The sequence below is a fragment of the Sciurus vulgaris genome (genome assembly GCF_902686455.1).
Source record: "Sciurus vulgaris genome assembly, chromosome: 12".
NCBI lineage: Eukaryota > Metazoa > Chordata > Mammalia > Rodentia > Sciuridae > Sciurus > Sciurus vulgaris.
In genome coordinates, this window is record NC_136473.1 from 17,728,497 (window position 1) to 17,748,951 (window position 20,455).

The 20,455-nt window shown below is 39.7% G+C and overlaps 1 protein-coding gene across 8 annotated transcripts in view; it reads left to right on the top strand.

Moving 5' to 3' along the window:
* The window catches only part of CELF2 (CUGBP Elav-like family member 2), a 495,873-nt gene that overhangs the window by 139,502 nt on the left and 335,916 nt on the right, over positions 1 to 20,455 (top strand). Inside the window, exon 1 of one of the 8 annotated variants that reach the window (XM_079106216.1) lies at positions 10,526 to 10,687. The exons of the other annotated variants lie outside the window; for them this stretch is intronic. The gene's annotated coding sequence lies outside the window, so the exon portion shown is untranslated. Of the gene's footprint in view, positions 1 to 10,525; positions 10,688 to 20,455 lie in introns of those variants that run through there. 8 annotated transcript variants of the gene reach the window in all.

Below are 20,455 nucleotides of genomic sequence, written 5' to 3' on the forward strand. Positions count from 1 at the left end.
CATATGAGTGAAAATATACCCTTGGACCTTCTGAGTTTGGCTTATTTCACTTAATATATGGCCTCAAGTTCCATCCATTTTCCTGCAAACGACATAATTTCATTTTTCTTTATGACTGAATAAAACTGCATTGTGTATATTTACCACATTTTCTTTGTTCATTCATCTGATGATGGATACCTAGGCTGGTTCCAGAGTTTGTGAACTGTGCTGCTATCAACATGGGTATACATGTAAAAAATGGGCAAATGAATTTAACAGACACTCTCAAAAGAAGAACTACAAATGGTCAAAAATACATGAAGAAAAACGTTCAGCATCATTAGCAATTAGGGAAATGGAAATCAAAACTACACTGAGATTTCATCTCACACCAGTCAGAATGGCAGTCATCAAGAATACAAGCAATAATACATGCTGGAGAGGATGTGGAGAGAAAGGAACACTTTTACCCTATTGGTGGGATGGTAAATGAGTACAATCGCTATGGAAATCAGCATGGAGGTTCCTCAGAAGACTAGGCATGGAACCACCATTTGGCCCAGCTATACCACTCCGCCGTCTTTAACCTGAGGAATTAAAGTCATCATACAATTGGTTTTGCTTTGTCTTTTTAAAATTCCAACTGAAATTCATACTCACATCTCACCACTCTACATAGGAAACTCATATCCTCCAAGTTGACAGAACTTTGCCCTTTTTGCGCTAAGAGAGGGTATGTCCCCTTTCTGGCCCTGGGTTTCTGGATGATCTTCTCAATGACCATATGCATCATACCTCTCTCTCTTCCTTGCTGAGTTTATCCCCTGGCAACAGGGGGAGCTCTGCAGGAGGGCTGAACGTGGGTGTGCAGGTCCTGTGGGCCCCTCTGCCTTCATCTCTTGTTCTCAAACTGAGACAGGAGCATAAGCTGGTAATGGCCATGGTCTGAGCCATAGACTTGAGTGTGTCCTATTTCTTTGGGTTGCTGGAGCCTTGGAGAACTTTAGTAGGGACACAGTGTGTTGTACCTGCTGACAGATGCCACAGGTGAGAGAATGGCCACTGTGTGCCAACAGGGACTGCAGCCCCTTGGAATCATCTGCTGCTGTCTGCAGTCCCAGCAAATACTAGGTCTGAGCAAAAGTGGCAAGAGGCTTAAACCAGTCAGGGCCTAAGATGGAGACCTGGGTAATGGCCTTGTAAATAGTAGCACAGGAGCAGATGATGCAGATCTTAATATTCTTCCCACTTTGTTCTGCATGTATGGGAGTGCATCTTTAGTCATTAATATCATGTTTCCCGGGGACTGCCCCTCTCAGCCCAGGATGGCAGAATTGCAGAGTTACAAGGATGAGAGATATGAAGGGGGCCTATTTCCATGATCCCCCATTGCTGCTGCCCTCTTTTGGAAATTGGATAGCACATACTTATTTACCACTTTTGCACATCAGATTTCAGCTTTCATGATTAAATTGCCTCAGGGCACAAGTTCAAACTCTGAAAGTTCAGTCAATAGCAGCAGCTACCAGTGCACATTCAAATTTTGATGGCTAAATGCCTCTTAGAAGAGTATGTCACATGTCACATCCTGGAATCCAGGCCTGTGCTGCACAAAAGTAGAAACTGCACAGAAAGCGCCTGGAAAGTCAAAGTTGAGAACAGACATATCGTAGCTTTGTAATGTGTGTACGCTGTGGCAATCATCCTCTCGCGATGGTGTGGTGGGAACTCATGAAAACAGTTCCTGTCCTGTTTGTGACCCCTTCTATTTCATGACCTGCTACTTAGCTAGCTCTTTGGTGTCTGCAGAAGCCAATTACAAGAGCCATCAGAACAAATTCTTCAAGCTATTAGAAACACATCTTCGACGTGCTCTTTTTTTATAATATCAAATATTCAAGTGCCTAATTGTAGTAAGTTTCTCTGGGGTGAATAGCCACCAGCAAAGGAGAAGGGTGACTGGCTGGCTGAGAATGGCTCCCAGCTTTCTATTCCTCCTTGGACACTAGTCTGGAAGGTGGAACCACAGCCCTCTGCAATTCAATGCCTTGTGCTCAGTCTTTCCAATTCAGCTGGTCGATGGGCAAAAAGGAAAGAAAGCTCATACTTTTCCAATTAAATCAAACTCTAGTCACCTAGAGGGACAGAAGAAGAAAATAAAGAGATGGTCTGCTCTATCCCATCTATTTCCCACCTCTTTGATCTGATGGGTCCTGCAGCCCAGATGCAAAGAGACCTTTGCCAACCCAACAGACCAGCATGAGAAAGAAAATAAATCTGTGCAATGAGATGCCCAGATCCAGGGTTTCCAATGGTAAGCTCTTCTTACACCTACGGGGGTCCCTCAGTCTCTGCACGCTGAGCTTAGGGGCTTAGCTGACAGGTCCCAGGGCACTTTTGGCTCCACAGTCCAAGAAAGGCACAGAAGTAGGATGCCATCAGAGTGCAGATGACACTGAGCACTAACACAGTGTCCTGGGCTCTGCGAGGTGTGTGGCCACCCCGAGTTCTGCAGGCATCCAACAAGCATATCTTTGGAAATTTTCAAGCGTCAGAAAGTAGCAACAGAGAATTATTAGGCCAGCATTACTGTCTTGGTTGTACATTCCAGGTAAAGAGCCATGTCACAACAAACTCTTAATCCTTCCTTGCTGAAGCTCTGCACCTATTATGTACTTTTCTCATCACAGCTGTGAGATCCAGGCCAACTCTGATGGGAGCCAAACTCCCATCCCTTTGAAAAATTAGGTATTGGACCAATCCCAGAGACAGGTGCTGCAGTGGCACGTGGCTCCCTAGTTGGAGCCTCTTGCAGAGATGAAGGAAATCAAGAAAACAGAAGGGAGGGAGCAAGGGAAGACGGTGACAGTGGTAGAGGCTTCCAGCCTCCGGACTCAGGGGGAGTCAGCAAGGAGTTCCCTGGGGAGGAGCTTCCTCTAGAGAGTCCCAGCATCTCTGCAACTAGTTCCCTTCTCTGCATTAGCGGGTATCGTGACACCTGCCTATATCTACACCTGTGTCTATCTACATCTATTTACTTATAAAGAATTAGCAAGAATGTCATGGTTCAGAAAAAAAAAAAAAAGAGGCAAAGAATCATAGTCATTTAAGTGACTACTTAAAAGTTATTTTTAATCACACATTTGTGTACCATAATTAGGGCCTACGGCTTTATTGGAGAAAAGTATAGTTGAAAAAAATTAAGCAAAGATCAAGTAGACAAATGGTGCCCTGATTGGTGTTCACCATACGTAATTAATTTTCTTCTTTCTTCTTGTAATTAGGCACCCAGACTCATCTGTACATTTTTAAAGGGCTCAGGTTTGGTAGTAGTAAAAGATGCTGCTAGATAAAAACAGATTGGTGAGTTGGTTTAGATGTCTACATAATAGCAACAGTAATAAAAATGCCATCACCTTCACGTTGTAGGAAGATAAAATGCAAAGCTCATCACAGATGAATGGTTAGTCTCGCTCTGTCCTCGAGCCACAATCAATTGTACATCATTAACAAGACACAAAATCTTTACTAATTAGCTTTTATGATTGTATTGTTATTGCATTGAGGCTTTTAAAGCATTGAAAATCAAGGAGATAGGATGCCCACAAAAGACAGTCATGAGGAAAGGGGGGAAGCATCCCATCAGCCACCTCGTCTTCAGAAGTTTCCGCTGTTGTCATCTGTAGTTTTTAATTTGATTCACTGTTAAGATTAATATTTTTAGTAAATGAGTGACAACTGTTGAAGAGAGGGAGAAAGATGTCAAGAGTACTTTCATACCAGGAAAATGAAAGAAATGCAGTCGTCAAAGTGATCATTTTCTCTTTGCTTAGAAGCTTCAAGGCTATTTTTTTTAACCCTACATAGCTTTCTTACATATTGTTCTTTTCTCGATGTAAGAAATAGAACCAACCCATCCATTTAGAAAGACATTAGAGCTTTGTCTTATACCAGGGTACATTTCAAATGAATCAAAAATTGTAATGCAAAATAAAAATGATAAACTTACCAAAAGAAACCATGGAAGAATTCTTTTATAACATCAAAGCGGGAAAGCCCTTTAGGAATCATTGTACTAAACTCAAGAACCTTGAAAGAAAAATTAGGTGAACTCAACTACATAAAAACTAATTCTACCTGGCACACTAATATCTCCAGAACAAAATCCATAAGCAAAGTTAAAAAATAAATGACAAAAGGCAAAATTTTGCAATTCATATCATAGACCAAGGCCCTGCTATTGCAAATGTGGAGAGTTGCTATAAATCAAAATGACAACATCCAACCAACCAATAGGAAACATGCAAAGGATATGAGTAATCATTTCCAGAAAATGGAACCAAAATCATTCTAAAACATGAAAATACTCACAACACACTCGTAATAAGGCAATTGCAAATTAAGAAACATTGTGATAGCACCTTTTTATTATCCAATTGACAAAGGTCAAAAACTGGACAATGGGTAGTGTTGATGGGATGAGAAATAGGATCTCTCCCATTGCTGATGGGAGTAAAAATTGGTATCAAATAAAAAGAGAGCAATTCAGCAATTTCTAAGGAAATGACAAATATACAGCCTTCTGATCCAGCATTTCCACTTACAGGGATTTGCCTTACAACTACTTATGTGTGAGAAGACTTGTTTAAAAGTTATTCATCCCTACCTTGTTTGTAAATGCAAATGCTAGAAAACCACCTGCACGTCCCTCATTAGAGAATGAGTTGGATTAGGAGACTTCAACTCGGTGGAATACTATGATTCTATAAAGAAAACGAGGATGCTCTTTATATACTGATTTGGAAAGTTCCCAAGATATTCTGTTAAGTATAAATATAAAAGAATAAAAGCAGTCGGTAACAAAGAGTACGTAAATATGGTATATCTTTGTTCAGAAGGGAGAAAAAAATAACATACACATGTATTTGTTGTTTCAGAAAGATAAATCATAATCTCCTAACAGTTCTTAGGAGATCAACTGCCTGTTTCAAAGGCTCCAAACAGCTCAGCACTTCTCCTGTTCCTATGATCTTTCCTGGCTTGAGCAATCTGTGTAACGATAAGTATACATTTTTTAAAGTATCATGTATTGATTGCCTGCCAGGGCTTTAAATTTGTCATCATCGATCTCTCTTTAAACCTCACAACAACACTGCCAGAAAGATGGTATTCTCTCCATTTTACAAATGAGAAAACTGAGATTCAGAGATGGTCAGTAACTTGCTCAAGGCCATGAGCTGAGAAATTGTGGAGCAAGTATTTGAACCCAAGTCTGTGTGGAGCTAAAGCTTGTACATCCCTTTCCTGCCTGGGAGCCTCCTGCAAACTGGAGAGGTGGATATACCTCAAGGCTACCCAACAGATTGTCAGCTTCCTAGAATCTGGTTCACTGGAATGTCGCTTTTTCACATGACCTTTTCAGAGCCCCTTTTCAGAGCCTGGTACACAGAAATTCAGTGGCACCACTACACAGTAAGAATACAACAGTATACACTGTTGACATAGCAACTCATTCAGGCATCGGACAACTGTGCTGTCAGTATCCCCATTTCACAGATGATGAACTTAGGCCTTTGAGAGAGAGGTTAAATATTCTGTCCAGGTGACACTGTGGGTAAGGGAGTCAGAGGCTAAGGTTTAAGGACAGGTAGGCTGGCTCCAGGGCTGTTATCCATCAGACTAGATACTGTGCTTACAATCATTTCAATGTGAGATAAGAAACAGACTCTGGGATATGGCTGTAGGAACACTGTGTGTTATGTAGGCTGAGGTCGAAGGGACCACCGGAGCCCCTTCCTATCACTCATGAGGAAACCAATCCTCAGAGCACCAAAGTGACTGGCTGGTGTCCTGTGCCCATTCACGACCATTTAAATGCTTAACTCGGCTCCCCTGCTTCCTCCTAGGTCCATCACTGCAAATCAAGTCATCATTTGGAATTGTTCAGACCTAACTTAGGAAAGATTACACTTGTTAGAAAGAAATGGGAAGGAAAGGGCAACTGAGAATCCATTTGCCCTGGCTTTTAAAGTTGTCTTATGTGGATGGATCCGTTTACAGCTATTTTTATAGCAACATCCTTCTTCCTTTTTTTCTGTGTTGAAGGGGAGCTTACCGAACATTGATAGTGAGTTATTTTTCTTTATTGCTGCTACAAAACTTCCCTTCATAAGAAGTGAAAGGGAAAAAAATGGATGCTCATGGTCTCTCCATTCTATTTCATCAAGAGAACCCCATAATCAGAGTTTGGGAGCTTAAAATTTTTTTTGTAGAAAAACTGTTTGCCTGTCACAGTGGAAAATGTTCTGGGTGCTATATTGACTGGCACATTTCTCTCCTTTGGGGGAATTTATTTTGTCCCAGGGGCTGCTGTCAAATAGACACAAACATGAGACCAGCTCAGATTTGGATCTAAATGTATTTGTGCTATTTATAAGCAGTGCGACCTGAAGCACATTTCTTAATTCCTCTGAACCTCACTATTAACTCCTCTACCATGGTGTTAAATATTATCTATAAGACAGAACTTTGAGGTGGTGCAATGACCTGTCTTATGTTAAAGTACCCACAAAAGTGGTATCCCTTTATATCACATCCTCTTATGAGGAGCCAAACTCTACCTCCCTATGGCTTCCATGAATAGCCTCCACTCTGCCTTCTGAGCACTTCAGGATTAAGTATGGACTCTTCCACAGGGAAGCTCTCAAGTTACTCAAAGGCAAACCACCTTTCTCCCCAAACTCTGTCTTTACTATGGTACTCTGAACTTCTTGACTTTTTCATACATGATAAATATTCATCTCTTCACTATTTAACCAGTCCTTCCACTAATTCACTGAAACTGGTTTATATATTTAGATATGACCTAAGGTACCAGTTAATTTATTGAAAGAAGTATATTACAGGTAATGGTCCACTAGTGCTGTGGTAGAATGAACATTTTGTGTGTATGTCTCCTCTGGGAAGTCATTCACTCTCTGAAGGATGATCTGGGATGTCTTTTGTTTGAATATAAGAGAAGGGATTCATTCACCCATGAAGTTAAAGTCATCAGGAAGTCTACTAGAATTGCCAGGGTCTGTTTAAACAACCATCAAGTTTTTGGTCAGTGGGCTCTCTCCCCACCCTAGTGGAGGAAAGAGGTCAAGTTAGTGAATGACCCCTCACCTAGGGAACACTTTATTGATGACTTCTGCTCTCCTTGCCTTGTAGTAAAAATGCTTAATTGGCTAAATTCTCCAGTTTCTCATTGATCACATGTCTGTATAAGAGTTGGTAACTGGTGGATAGAAACTGGTTTGGGGATTAGAAAAGACACAAACCTTTAAAACCACACATTAAGGTTTTTCTTTCATTTTCCCTGTCTTCCTAATTGGGATTCTGTTCTCTACTGTCTTCTTTTCGCCATCCCATGGTGAGATTAATCAGAAGAAAATCACTCTGTGAAGTCTTATTTGTGTTGCCATTTTCCTTATCTGTTTCAGGGGGTTGTTATGACTTGAGGAACATTTGCGAAATGTTCCACAGTCTGGGATGAAGTAGATAGATTAAATGTGAATGATTCTTTAGGAGTCAGTAATTGAACCTAGCTGAAAGCTGTAACTTGTCCAAGAAGCGTTTACACCAAAATAAGCACGTACCTGTCTCTTTGTTTCTCTGTCTGTCCATCTGTCTGGATGGAAGGGCATTGGGCAGGATTTGACATGTTTCAACAGAACAGAAAAACTTGTTCAAGCATGGGTGAGATGTCTCACTATATTAGCCTTGGCTTCTTCCCAGACATCTGACTTCTCCTGGGTTTCGAAACTGAATTCTCAGGGATTTATCCTCAGAAGTACTATGTGGATCCATTTGGCTGCTTCTAGAATGAACCACATTTTAAAAGGGGAAAGCAGAACAAATTATGGAGTCAAAGAGATGGGAATGAGAAACCCAGCCATCAGCCCAGGAGATTTTGCGCCCCAAGCTGGTTTCTTTGGAGCAGCTGCTGGAGTGTGGAGCATCCTGGGAAGCTGTGACAATAGGCCTTTAATTTAGAAAGCTGAGCATCTTGTCCCATATGATGAAGTGTCATCTCATATTCTGCCTCTCAAATGTGTTAGAAAACAAAGAAAAAATAGGGCCACAATATCACCATGATGTATCTATGGGGCTTTTGCTGGTGTACTATAGGACAAAGTTAGCACATTTTTCCAGTCTCATGTAGTCCGAGGTCCATTTAGCTTTAATGGAAGACCATGATCTATCTTCCACAAATACTTGCTCAGCATTTAAAATACTTTGAGTTTTTCCCAGAAAAGGAGACAATGTTTTCTTTGAAAGTGATATGCATGTTATATGGGAGAACCATAAGGGTGACTCATCCAACATGGTGGACTGAACTGAAGTTCCTGGAACATTCTTGAATCTCTAACCTGTGTTCTTCAGTACAGTGAAGTTTTACCCTCTTCTGGCTGAATACCACATATTTTCTCCTTGAGTCATTCTGGCCCATCGTCAGAAAGTGCTATCATCACATAAGTATTGCCTGGTCTTTTCAGAGACACAGAATGACCCAGACCCTGGGGAAGTTACCTTAGATTATTTCCCTTTGTAAAAAAAAAATAGTATATTCAGTCTTCTGGATCAAAGAGTGTGAGGTAGGTGAAAACTGTTAGAACATTGAATTATCAGTTTCCTTTTCAATTAGCACCAGTTGCTGTCACCTTGTGTGACCCAGACTGAAGGAGGATTAGCATCAACATGCTTTCATCCCAATACAGTGGTTATCGAAGTAAGCACAAGCCATCAGGACATCTGCTATTGGCTCCAAAACTCTCCAACCACTCAGAATGGCATTAAACTGTGGTTGGGAGGCAAGAGCCAGAGAGTAAACTTCTTAGCTGACCTTTCAGGTGGTGGGATCCTCCTTCCTGGGAAAGTCGGAGCACCACCAGCAGAAGCTGGTCACACTGGGAGAGCTTCCTGTAAGTGTACTGTAAGAACTGTGGTGGAGGAATTCCTACAATCTGAGGGCCAGAAAGAGTCTTCGTTATTATTCAGATCACTTAAGGACAGCACTCTCTTTGAGGCCGAGACACTGAACCAAATGGACTGCCATCCCAAGCAAAAACTCCAACTGATTGGTATTCATTTTTTGTCCAGTATCCGCCCAGGAGAAACAATATACTGTTAAAGCTGGTTGTTAGAACATTCTGTCAAATGGAACTTCTATTAATTGATATAACCATGCTTCACTGGGCATAGTGGAAATTGAGGTTCGTAATGGTGACCTAGAGTCAATGAAAAATTCTGAAATGTCTTGAATCATCAGAGAAAGATTAAAATTGTTCAGTGTTGTTTTAGTGTTAAGTGTATTTTATTGTATTCCATATCTGGCAAATTGGTAATGCATACCTAGTATTTTTGATAATATTCTATTAAACTGAGTGTTTGATCTGACGTGACATCCCATTTCCCAGCAGAGCAGGGTAGCAGAGCCTTCTCGTTATAGCTGGCTAGTTGTTCTGCTCTAGGCAGTGAGGTCATTCTTATTTTTTTATTGCAAAACTAATAGGTATGAGCTGAAATCTGCCTCCTTTTTCTTTGTAATTGGGCATTAGCTTCATAGACTTGAATATACTAGGCACATTTTAGAGGCAAATATTGTAAGTGGTCATACCCCTAGCCAGAGGACTTGTTGCGCCTAAATTTCTCTTCGGCTAGTGGGATTAAAGAGAACATAAGAATGAATTTCTTTCATTGTCTTTATACCTTTATTTCTTTAGCTCAACCCATAGCTGGTCCATGTACTTTGAATTCTCATATGATCTTCTTACAAGTAATTTTTTTTTTTTTTTTTTTGACCTGATGAAGGCCAAAGAGTTAATTTGGAATTGAAAGGCTTCTGTTTTTCTTTTCCCAGTGGGGAGGGGGGATAGAAGAGGTAAATTCTTTAAGTAGGTGAGGGGATTTAGAGTTGGGAGATAATGATTTCAAGTTTTAAAGGAGACCCAAAGGAAAGCTGACCTCATTTTATTGGCAGAAGATTACACTGTGTATTTATAGTTTGTGATATTGACTTCCTGAAGAGAAAAACTAAAAATATATTGTGAGATGTTACCATATTAAGTGTGGGTGACATTCCACCCAGGTGAATTTCTTCCTGTGGCAATTAAACAGTGCCACAAGTTGCATCGAAGATTGATTTTCTTTCATTTTGTTTTTGAATACAGATGTTTGAAATCTTTTGCACTTCATTGAATTTTAGTTTCTTATGTTAAACTTTTGTCATCCTCCTGGTTTTTTTCTCCCCCTCTCTCAGTTCTTTTTCCAATCCAAGTATGGAAGAAAAACAAACAGCAGATCTAAGATTTTAAAAGCTCTTCTGTCCCATTTCTATTGCACAAGCCCGTCCTGTCATATGATAGAGGTTTCAGAAGAAACCAGGGATGCTGGGAAGTAGCATGTCTGGCTTGTCTCCTCTGCCTGACTGAAGTCACTCAAGCCTTGAAGGCCTCTGGGAACCACTACCTGTTTTAAGATGAGACCATCATTCTTCCAGGAAAGGTAACAGAGAAAATGTACCATAACAAGAAATCTCTTTCCAACATCAAAAGTGAAGAAATCAAGGAACAGGGAGGATGATCGGGGAAAATTAGGAGAAAAAAAAAATTAACATCTCTTCCAAGCACCCCAAATCCTTGCCAGCGTAGATTGTTTTGTGGTAAGCCATCTTTGCCTAAGTTCTGAGCGTCATGTTTTAATTGAATCTGAAACACCATCCTGATAAGTCAATGGATTCACCTTCTCTGTGAGTAAATTATTTTTCAGTCAAAACTGAAAGAAACAACTTCCTTGTTTTCCACACTTAGGCTATCATCTTTAACCTTGTCCACTTAATGGGGTCTTTACCATCTCACCATGTTAAGTTAGAACTTGTCCTTGAAGTTTGTCAGAAGTGCATATTACAAACAATCCATAGAGCTAAAAATGCAAAGAATTGAAGGAGAGTACACACTGGTTAGGTTTTGCCTGAGAGTGTGATATCTCTACAGAGTTCTTCTGTAGATAGACCTCTGCTTATCAGTCCATTCTATCCATCATATTTTGAAGAGGAATATAATGAATTATTTCTCATTTAGAAAAAAACTTGTAGTCACTGGTCTATTGTAAAATGATCTAGTAGCTCATTAACTGGATTTAATTTTGACTTTTGAATAAAAGTACCAAACTGAAGTCAGTTAAGCTTACCAGAAAGAGTTAAAGTTGCCCACCTCAGGCGAAGAAAGGGGCTCATTCTCCCGACATGGTCTCTCTGGCTATGTTGATCCAAATTTGAATGAAGCAACACATTCACAACCTTCTGCCTCCCATGAGCACATCCTGGAGATCTACTCCCTGGTAATGTCTCATGGATGCTTTTACTAATTTCCTACCATATTCACGGTGGTCAGAAAGATTCAGAAAGATTCTTTCCTAGACTGTAATCTAAATTCTAACACCATGTGGTCGGGCTCAATGTGAAAGCATAAATCAGAATCAAAGGGGTATTACAATGGACATTTTATTAGCATTATAAAGCACAGCCAATAAAAATGAAAGAACAATGTTCAAATAATATGATTTTGATATTACTGAACAAATTTGTAATTAAAATCTTTTTGACACCATGTATTCCTTTCCAACAAAAGTTCTAAAATCTTTTTCTCCGGCTTCCCTCCTCCACCCTAACTATTGAATTAAGGGTGAATTGGATACTGCTTATAAAAGTGTTTTATGTTTATCAGAATCTAGCATGAAAGAAATCGAAGCTATTTGGACTGATGTTATCAGTGATTAGGGGGTAAACTGATCACCTTTTGAAGGTGATTTAACTCTTGAAACCTTTAAGATGTCTTGGAAAAGGTAATTTGCTAAATGGGAATTTTGTAACTTAAAAGAATTAATTACCACCCAAAATGACCAAATTATTGCCTTTTTTTTTTTTTTTTAGGGTCAGGTGTATAGAATTATATGTGAGGCCGTTCATTTTCAAAGGGATTTGATTTTATGTCATTTCAGAAACTTGAAGAAAATCATCTGGAGAGCTAAAGAAAGCTTGGGGCTTTTGATCTGTCTGTTGTTCATTTTCAGATGCATCTACAGAAGGAATGGAAAATAGGGGTGGTTGTTTTTTGTTTGTTTGTTTGTTTGTTTTACAATCTCAAACTGAATGTGGCCCTTTCCTCTTCATATTGTCATTTTTGAATCAACAAAATCATCAAACCTCTCATGCAGAAGCAATGCAGCTTTTTAAGTCAGCCAAGAATAATTATAACAAATACCTAACTTTGCTATAACATTTTAGACTTTACAAAATGCTAGCTCATGGTGTCAATTATGAATTAGCTTGAAGAATTTTTTTTTTTTTTTTTTTTTTTTTTTTGGTCAGTGAGAAAATATTTCAGCTGGACATGAAAAAAAATTTTTAAAAACTCTCTTAGCTCTCATGTTGGTGATGATGGTTCAAAGAGAAAGACTACCGAGTCATTTTCTCTGATGATAAAACAGGACATATTAGAAATGCTATTAAATTTACCTCCAGTTCTCAGAGACCAGGAAAAAGGGTTTCACTCTCTTCTTCATAATTTACCAGAAGAATAACTTGCCTTTCCATCAGTACTAACTATATGTGTGTAAAGTGAATATTGAAGCATTATCCAAATAGATAAAATGCAATGGATACTGTAGTACCATTTGATTTGTGCATATTTAATTAATTATCATCCTCCCAGTTTCCTAATAATCCCATGGCTGTGAGTTTTGCCAACTTGATAGAAAACTCTTAAAAACTTTCTTGGAACTACTTTTTACTTGCTACGGAGAGTCTCACATATAAGACACACAAGGCAGTTTTAATTGATCCATGCTTGCTGTAATTCTTGGCCTAAAGTTAGTGGATATGTAGGTCCAAAGTTTAAGCATAGAATCCCCTAAAAAACTTGTTTAAACACAATTCTAGGACCCACCTCCCGAATTTTTGAAGTAGTAAATATGGGGGTGAAGTTGGTAATTTGCATTTCTACGTTCCCCGATGATTTTTATACTGCTGGTCCTGAGATCACACTTGGAGAAACTTTGCATTAAATTGCTCTTTTAAAGTCTCCTCCAAATTTTATTTGATGACACTCAAGATCTCTACCCATTTTAAATTGGGATTTGGGACCACAAGACATTATTCATAGAAACAAATAGAGTCAAGGAACCAAATGCTAAACTCACAAGTTAAAAGACCTAAAAGAAATCAAGCTGAGCTCCAAATATATCAGGCTATGAGTGAATAACTCTAACTGATTGATGATAATAATAATAATAATTTTCTAAATGAGGCTCTATGCCACATCATTAGCACAGCTATTACCCATCTTATGAATGGATCATATTGCACAGTTTATTTGGAATCTCCTGTTTGGAAATTCCAAACAAGAAATGTGTTTTGCCATAGAATAAGCATGATAAGCCATGGTAACAAATGTCTCTCTACCCAGAATGCACTTAAAGAGTTCTACTAGTACCATGTGTCTTAAGACTGTGTTCCTAGGGAAAACCTTCAGATTTACAGTTATCTATCACCACCAAGTAAAATAGATGAGCAGGGAGGGAAAGATTACAAGTCTGTCTTGGCCCAGAGCTTCAGCTTTCATTGGCATATCCAGGTGATGTCCATTGCAGCATTATGGGAATATCTTACACATCCCCACCTCCACTAAAGCCTACTACCATGACCCCAATCCTTCCACTTTTCTTTTTTACTCAGATTTACAAAGGATTTACAGCTGATTAGATGGGGTTTGGGACAACCAATCACCTCCCTTTCAGGGGAAGACCCCAAAACATGAAGAGCTGAGAAGGTGTTCTATAAAAGAAGACTCGGGATAGAGAATTGGGGAAGTGGACAAAGGACAGAAGTAGGAAACCAGACACAGGACCAGAATAGCTGCATTAGGTCACTGAGTTGCCCTCAGTCCTGTAGTCCTGTGTCACTGCATGAATCATCCAAAGCCAGCACTGGAGTCCCAGTGACAACAGGTTCTCTCTCATTTGGGAGTAAAGAAAAGGAGAAGAAAGGAATCATTACTGGCAAATAAGGAAGAGAAAGTAACTCCTACAGCCACCATCTGGTATCGTCTGGTGTGAACCAGGACAGCTATTCCAAGTTGATTATTTATGAAGTGGAAAATTCTTGAGTATGCATGTGTGTGCATGTGCAATTGCATGCACACACAAATACACAGTGCAGGGCATGAATAGATTTCGTTGCTTACTGAGTCACACTTTACTACACCTGATTTTGAGAGGCACTGCACTTGGAGAAGTAAGCACCAGGAAGGGAGTTGGCAAGCTGCGAGGAATGCCTGTGAGAGAAGTGGGGCGCAGACCAGAAAAGGCAAAGAGAGTGGCCAGGCTGCCATGCACACCTGACCCAAGGGAAGGAAGGTGGGTGGAAGCATCCTAGATTACAGAGCAGTCTAAGGAGGGCTGAGCAATGCCACTGGGAAGTCCTTGAGCAGAACTTGACCATGAATGACCCTGTATCTCCTAGGAAAGAGCCCACTGGAGGATCCCAGCCTCGTTCAATCAATGGCTATCAGCAGCTGGTGGGAAGCTTAGCATGATGCAAATGAACTCATGGATTTCAGAGCCATAATCTGGGGCCATCAATCAGTTACACCAATGGCTAGACTGCTATGAGGGACATGTCTTTCCCATAGACCAAGAGCCAACATGTATGGAAATAAATGTAAATATGATTTGCAGTGTGGCCAGTATAATACTGGTAATTGAAGTTTTTTTTTTTTTAATTCGATTCATTATCTTTAGTACTCCTTAGAATGTAGAGAGCCAAACTAAAATCCATTCTCATCCACCATGATCTGAAAATTGTGCTTTAAGCCTACAGTTTTAATGATATGCCCCTTTCAGGTGATTTTGGAAAGAGGGAACAAAATGAACTGTCTTGTCGTCTCTTTTTCCTTGGAGCTTATTGAATGGGTAACAAAATGGCATGACATTGGCAGCCAGAGGAACAGGGCAGGGCTGAAAAGAATATTCCTAATTTAATCACTGCTGTTAAATCAAGAGTCTATAGCCCATCTTTTATCTTTTATTTCATTTTTTCCTTAGATTACCAAAATATTCATTATTTGATCTCCCAAAATATATTATTGGCTTTTAAATTTGGAGCACCTAATTTTTTATATATAAAATAATCTGTGTTCCATTCCACTTAGTGTAATGCATGACATAATGATGTTTAGAATACCAGCTGCTACCTAGAAATATTCCCAAAGTTAAATATGCATATATCGTGCTGATTTTAAACTATGGAAATAACTTGCTTTCTGTTTCTTCTCATGTCAAAATGAAGAAATGAGAAATTATTATTTCCAAAACCTAATGGGTATTTATATATTTTATACAGTTGGTATAGAGCACAGAGCAGGATTTCTTTTAGATAACTTTAAAAATCCAACTAATGCGAAGATTGGTTGAGATGATGAATGGGTGCTATATTCTAATTCAATTGTATTGCTTTGCATTCTGAGTACTTTTAGGCTTAAAATAATCTGTAACAAAGATAAGAATATATTAATTGATTTAACTCACAAAGTGATAAAAATTCAGTTATCAGGGGAGGAACCATTGCTTAATGTTTAATATTATTCTTTTTTATTATTTATTTATTTTGGGTATTAGGGATTGAACACAGGGCTGCTTTACCACTCAACTACATTCCCAGCCCTTTTTGGTTTTTTGTTTTGTTTTGTTTTTAATTGTTTGCTTTTTTTTGGAGACAGGGTCTCACTAAGTTGCTGAGGCAGGAAGATCTCAAGTTCAAGGTCAGCCTCAAACTTGTGATTCTTCTACCTCAGCCTCCCAAGTAGCTGGTATTACAGGTCAGTACCACCACTGCAAGTGGCTCAGTATTATTTTTCTTGGGATATAGATCAAAGGTCAAACTTTTATGGTTACTGACAAAGTTGTTCTTCCTGATAGTTAAAGAGATAAATTTCTAATAACTGGAGTTTATAATAAGATAAAAGGCTTTTTTTTTTTTCCTTATTCAAAATGAAAACCCATTAACTAGTTCTAATAATATGCAAATGAGATTAACAAAGACCTCGGTTTTTCTGATAGGGAGAAAATCTAAGACTGTGATTGTGATGATGATTCTGACAAGGGTATTCAGGGACAACTTCAAAAAATGGAACTTGGGCAAAGCCCAAAAGGCTTGGAGAGAATTGCAGTAAGTCTGGGCTACAGGTAAGCATCAAGGGAGACTCATGGTGACAAGTCTCTAGGAAATGCCACTAGGAGGAATTTCTAGCCTTTGCAGAAGGCAGATTTTTCTTATATAAAACAGAAACGGGGCCCTTAGAACAATCCTCTGTCAATCAGTCTCACTTCTCAGTTTGCATAATAATAATGGACAAACCTCAAGCATTTTTTTTTTGCTACCCAAAGGTCCATGCAATATTGCCCCCCCCCACTTGCTCTCATGCACACTCACTTATTCACGTCAGATAAAGAAAGAATTGGTCTTTATAGTTCTTTTGTCTCCTGAATACATGCCAAATAAAGGTGCATTCCCTAAAATTATATATCTGAAGTAATGTGTTGGTATTTGGGGTCTATTTCCTTTAAGCTTTCCCTACCTAAATGAAGATGCATATCTCTTTTATTTGTGGCAATTAAAGATATGTATATGTAAAGATCCTGCTGCATTGGTAGGATGTTGGCTGGTGCTAGTGTCATGGGTTACCAACTTACTGCCTAATAATTGCCATTGAAATACTTGTCTGAGATGGGGAATGGCTTACTCTCCCTGCTACATCTCATCCAGCTACAAAGTGTGGCTGGCTTCTAATTAAGACAACAGCAGCACCTTCAGAACGGAATAACTTCTATTTCTGCTGCTAGTTTTTTAATACGACGGGCTGGAGGGTTAAAATACAATGTTAAAGAGAAAAGCAGCTGGAAAGCTTGCGTTTCTGCAGTCTGCCTGGAACAAAACATTTTGCAGAAATGTCTTCTGAATGCATCCAAATTCCAGGATTCACACTTCCTCCAGAAACAAGGCATAGCTAGTGAGGTTTTGCTTTGAATGGCACAGACGTGCAAAACTCTTAGAGTAATTGTTTTAAAAAATTTTGACAAAAAATGTTGATTATTTATATCTTTAAGTGGTAAACAGGAATCACCAATGACAACTCCTTTTTTCTCATCTAATAGAATATCATTCCAACAAGGTAGAAAACATAATCTCATTCAGATCTTTTCCATACTTTTCTTTCCAGATTGTGGTCTTACAGAAATCCTTGACTCAATTCTTCATTCCTGATTTGTAAAATGAACAACATGTAATTGTTATTTTACTCACAAGATTTTGGTTTGTTTTGTCTGATCTGAAACTATTTATGCCTTTCAATTCACCTAAAACGAACTCTATGTGTATCTTTACTTTTTTCTAATCGAGAACTTTGTGTAATTTCAGATGGTGGGAGTTTTATGATTTAAAAATTGCCAAAACGGAAACCAAAAATTGGATCCTATAGACAATTAGACATCCCACCTCAAGGAACCAATGACTTTGAATAAAGAATTGGCTAAAAATGAAAAGTGCCACAGTTCTGAAACCAAGCGTTCTTCCTTGGGCACACTCTGATGATCAGGAAGGTGACACCTTTTCTTCTGGCTCCTGTCCTTTGAAGTGGCTTCATTTTCTGCATCTCTCTTCTCTCCTCTTCTCTGCTTGCTCCACCCAGGCCCAAGGCCATTTCTTAGAAGGGACCTTGCCAGTCCTTCCCATCCGCTATCAAGCTTCTCCTTTGTGTTCCCACCGATGGCTACTTTATTTTGATACAGGCTCTCCCTATGTTCCCTCTTGCATCTGGTTCCTCTCCATATCTTTAAAACCTTCACCCAGCACTTACCCTTCTACCTCACTCCATCAACCCACATATCTTTGTTTTTTTTCTCTCCCTCTGACTTTTTCCTTCCAGTCGATACATTTGCACGAAACTCTCATCCTGGAATGTCTTACTGAGACGACATCTCCCTAATTACTATCCTGCGTGTGCCTTTCCTTTCAAACCCAAGTTTCTTAAGAGAATGATCGACATGCACTGATTATACAGCCTCACTTTTTTCCATCTTTATTGAGGTATAATTGACAAATAAAAAATTACATGTATCTAAATGTATAACTTGATGCGTTGATGTACATTTACAATATATCATACATCGATCCTTTGCTTCTATCTTTATTACTCCCCCAAAACTGCTTTTATAAAGGTAATCAATGAGTTGGAAGTAGTTAAAATTTAGCCTTTATTGAGTCATTATTATACAGAAATGATATCACTGTTTCTTGTTTAGCAAAACTCAGTACCTAGGATTTTTCAAAGCAGGTTGCAAGGATACTAGTTTTGAGGGACACAAATACTTTTATGTGAAAGTGAACTAATTTAGAAAGCTCTATCTTCTGTGGTCCTGTTTAAAGAGTCACAACGCAAATTAGTAAACCTGCTTTTACTTTAGCCTGTAAAAATCATCTTATTGCAAAATTAAGAATACGCTTCAGGAAATGCTGGTCTTCCATGTTGGTTACCCCATCACGATTCCTTGCTGTTTCCCCTAGTTCTCTGATCTTTATGTCTGTCCTTCCAAGTCTCCTCTTTTTATTTTTGCCTGTTTGTTTCATGTTTGTGTTATTGCCCAGTGTTCTGCTTTGATCAGCTACTCTTCTTCCTATACACCTCTCCTTGGGTGAGCCCATTCCTGCTCATGGTCTCAGCCATCTCCCTAACAGTGATGATTAGCAGCCTAGGTCTCCAGTCCTCAACTTTCCCCATTCTTCAGACTGACACATCCAGTTTTTCACTACACATGCCCACCTTGATGTCGGGGTCTTAAGCCCCCTTGCTCTTCTCGACCAGCGACAAGGGAAGGGGACACTCCCCAACAAGGTCAGACCGGGATAGGGAGGGCTGACTGACCACCCGCTCCCAGCCCTCCCCTCAGGGAGACCCGTCACAGCAGGAAGTCGTTTATTGAGGAAATCACACAGCTTTTATGTAGGGTGGGGGCTAGGCGGGAACCAATCAGCTTAAAGGTCAGCAAGGGGGCGGTTCACGCAGGCGAGAGTCCCATTGGACTATATGGGAAGCACGAGCTGATCACCTCGCAGAACTGTTCTTAGCCAATCCCTGACTGTGGTCCATTCATCGTCATTAACTATTGAAACCACCTTTGAGGCCTTGATCTTGCTCACTCGCCAGGGAGTTAAGGAGTCAGCCTGAGTTAGTTAACGTCTCATTAGTCCCAAAACCTGGATCCTACTAGAAACTTTCTTTACCTGGATGCTTCTCTGGTACTCTAAACTCAACATGTCTCAAATTGATAAGATCATTTCCACTTATGCCTCCTTTTTGATATGTTTCTTCCCCCTAAAACATGAATCTTGTGTCACCCTCACCAGAAAATGTGAGATACTGTTGATTTCACCTGCAACTTCATTCCCCATACAATTAGCAAGCACTGCAGGAGTATTATAAGGTCACTGCTGAATGGAAAAATGTGAATTAAGGAAAGAGAGTTTCTTTAATGGCAGAGAATATCAAAACCTGGGAAGGTGATCGAACCAATCGGGAAACAACAGAGTGAGTACACACCCAGGGAGGGATATAACTTCTGGGTCCCCAGCTCCCCATGACATCTCAGCAGAGTGAAGACTCCACCAAGCATAAGAACTTTGCCTGTGACATTTTGAAGACATTTTTAAAGGGTATCACACCCTCACACCCACTCAGGCTGGGTTCTTCTAGCAACCACGCCTGAGAATCTGCCTACTCACCATGTGGCTGGGCCCTGGCGTGAGTGGGAAGATCAGTCACCACAGACAGCATCATACAACAGCATGACACCGAGACCCAGGTTTTCTCCTTGAGTTCCAGGGTCTTTCTGGCTTCCTGGCTTGGGTTTTTCACTCTATACCTCCACATGGACTCCCTTCCCTACATTTCATTTTTATTTTTCAATTATACATACACAAATTGCAGGGCAGCAGAGATAAGTGGAACATCAGGGACCTTGAAGGCAGACACTCCTGTGTTTGAATCTCAGCTCTCCCGCTCAACTCACATGACTTTGAAGAGGGCATTTAGAATTCTCTGTAAACGGAGTACAAAAATATCTATTCTGAAAGGGAGCTCTGAGGATTGAATAAATAATTCATGATGAATGCCCAGCACATGGTGGTCATTCAATAAGTGGTGGCTAATGTCATTTATTATGTTGAATTCATCTTTCTTCCACGGACCCATCCTTCATCAGGACTGGCAGATCCCATATATAAATAATACAATGCATGATTCCACCAAAATGTTCTCGTCTTAATTATAAGTTTTCACATCATTTCCTCTCTAACTGTGGTGAAGGTATTAGAGACAGT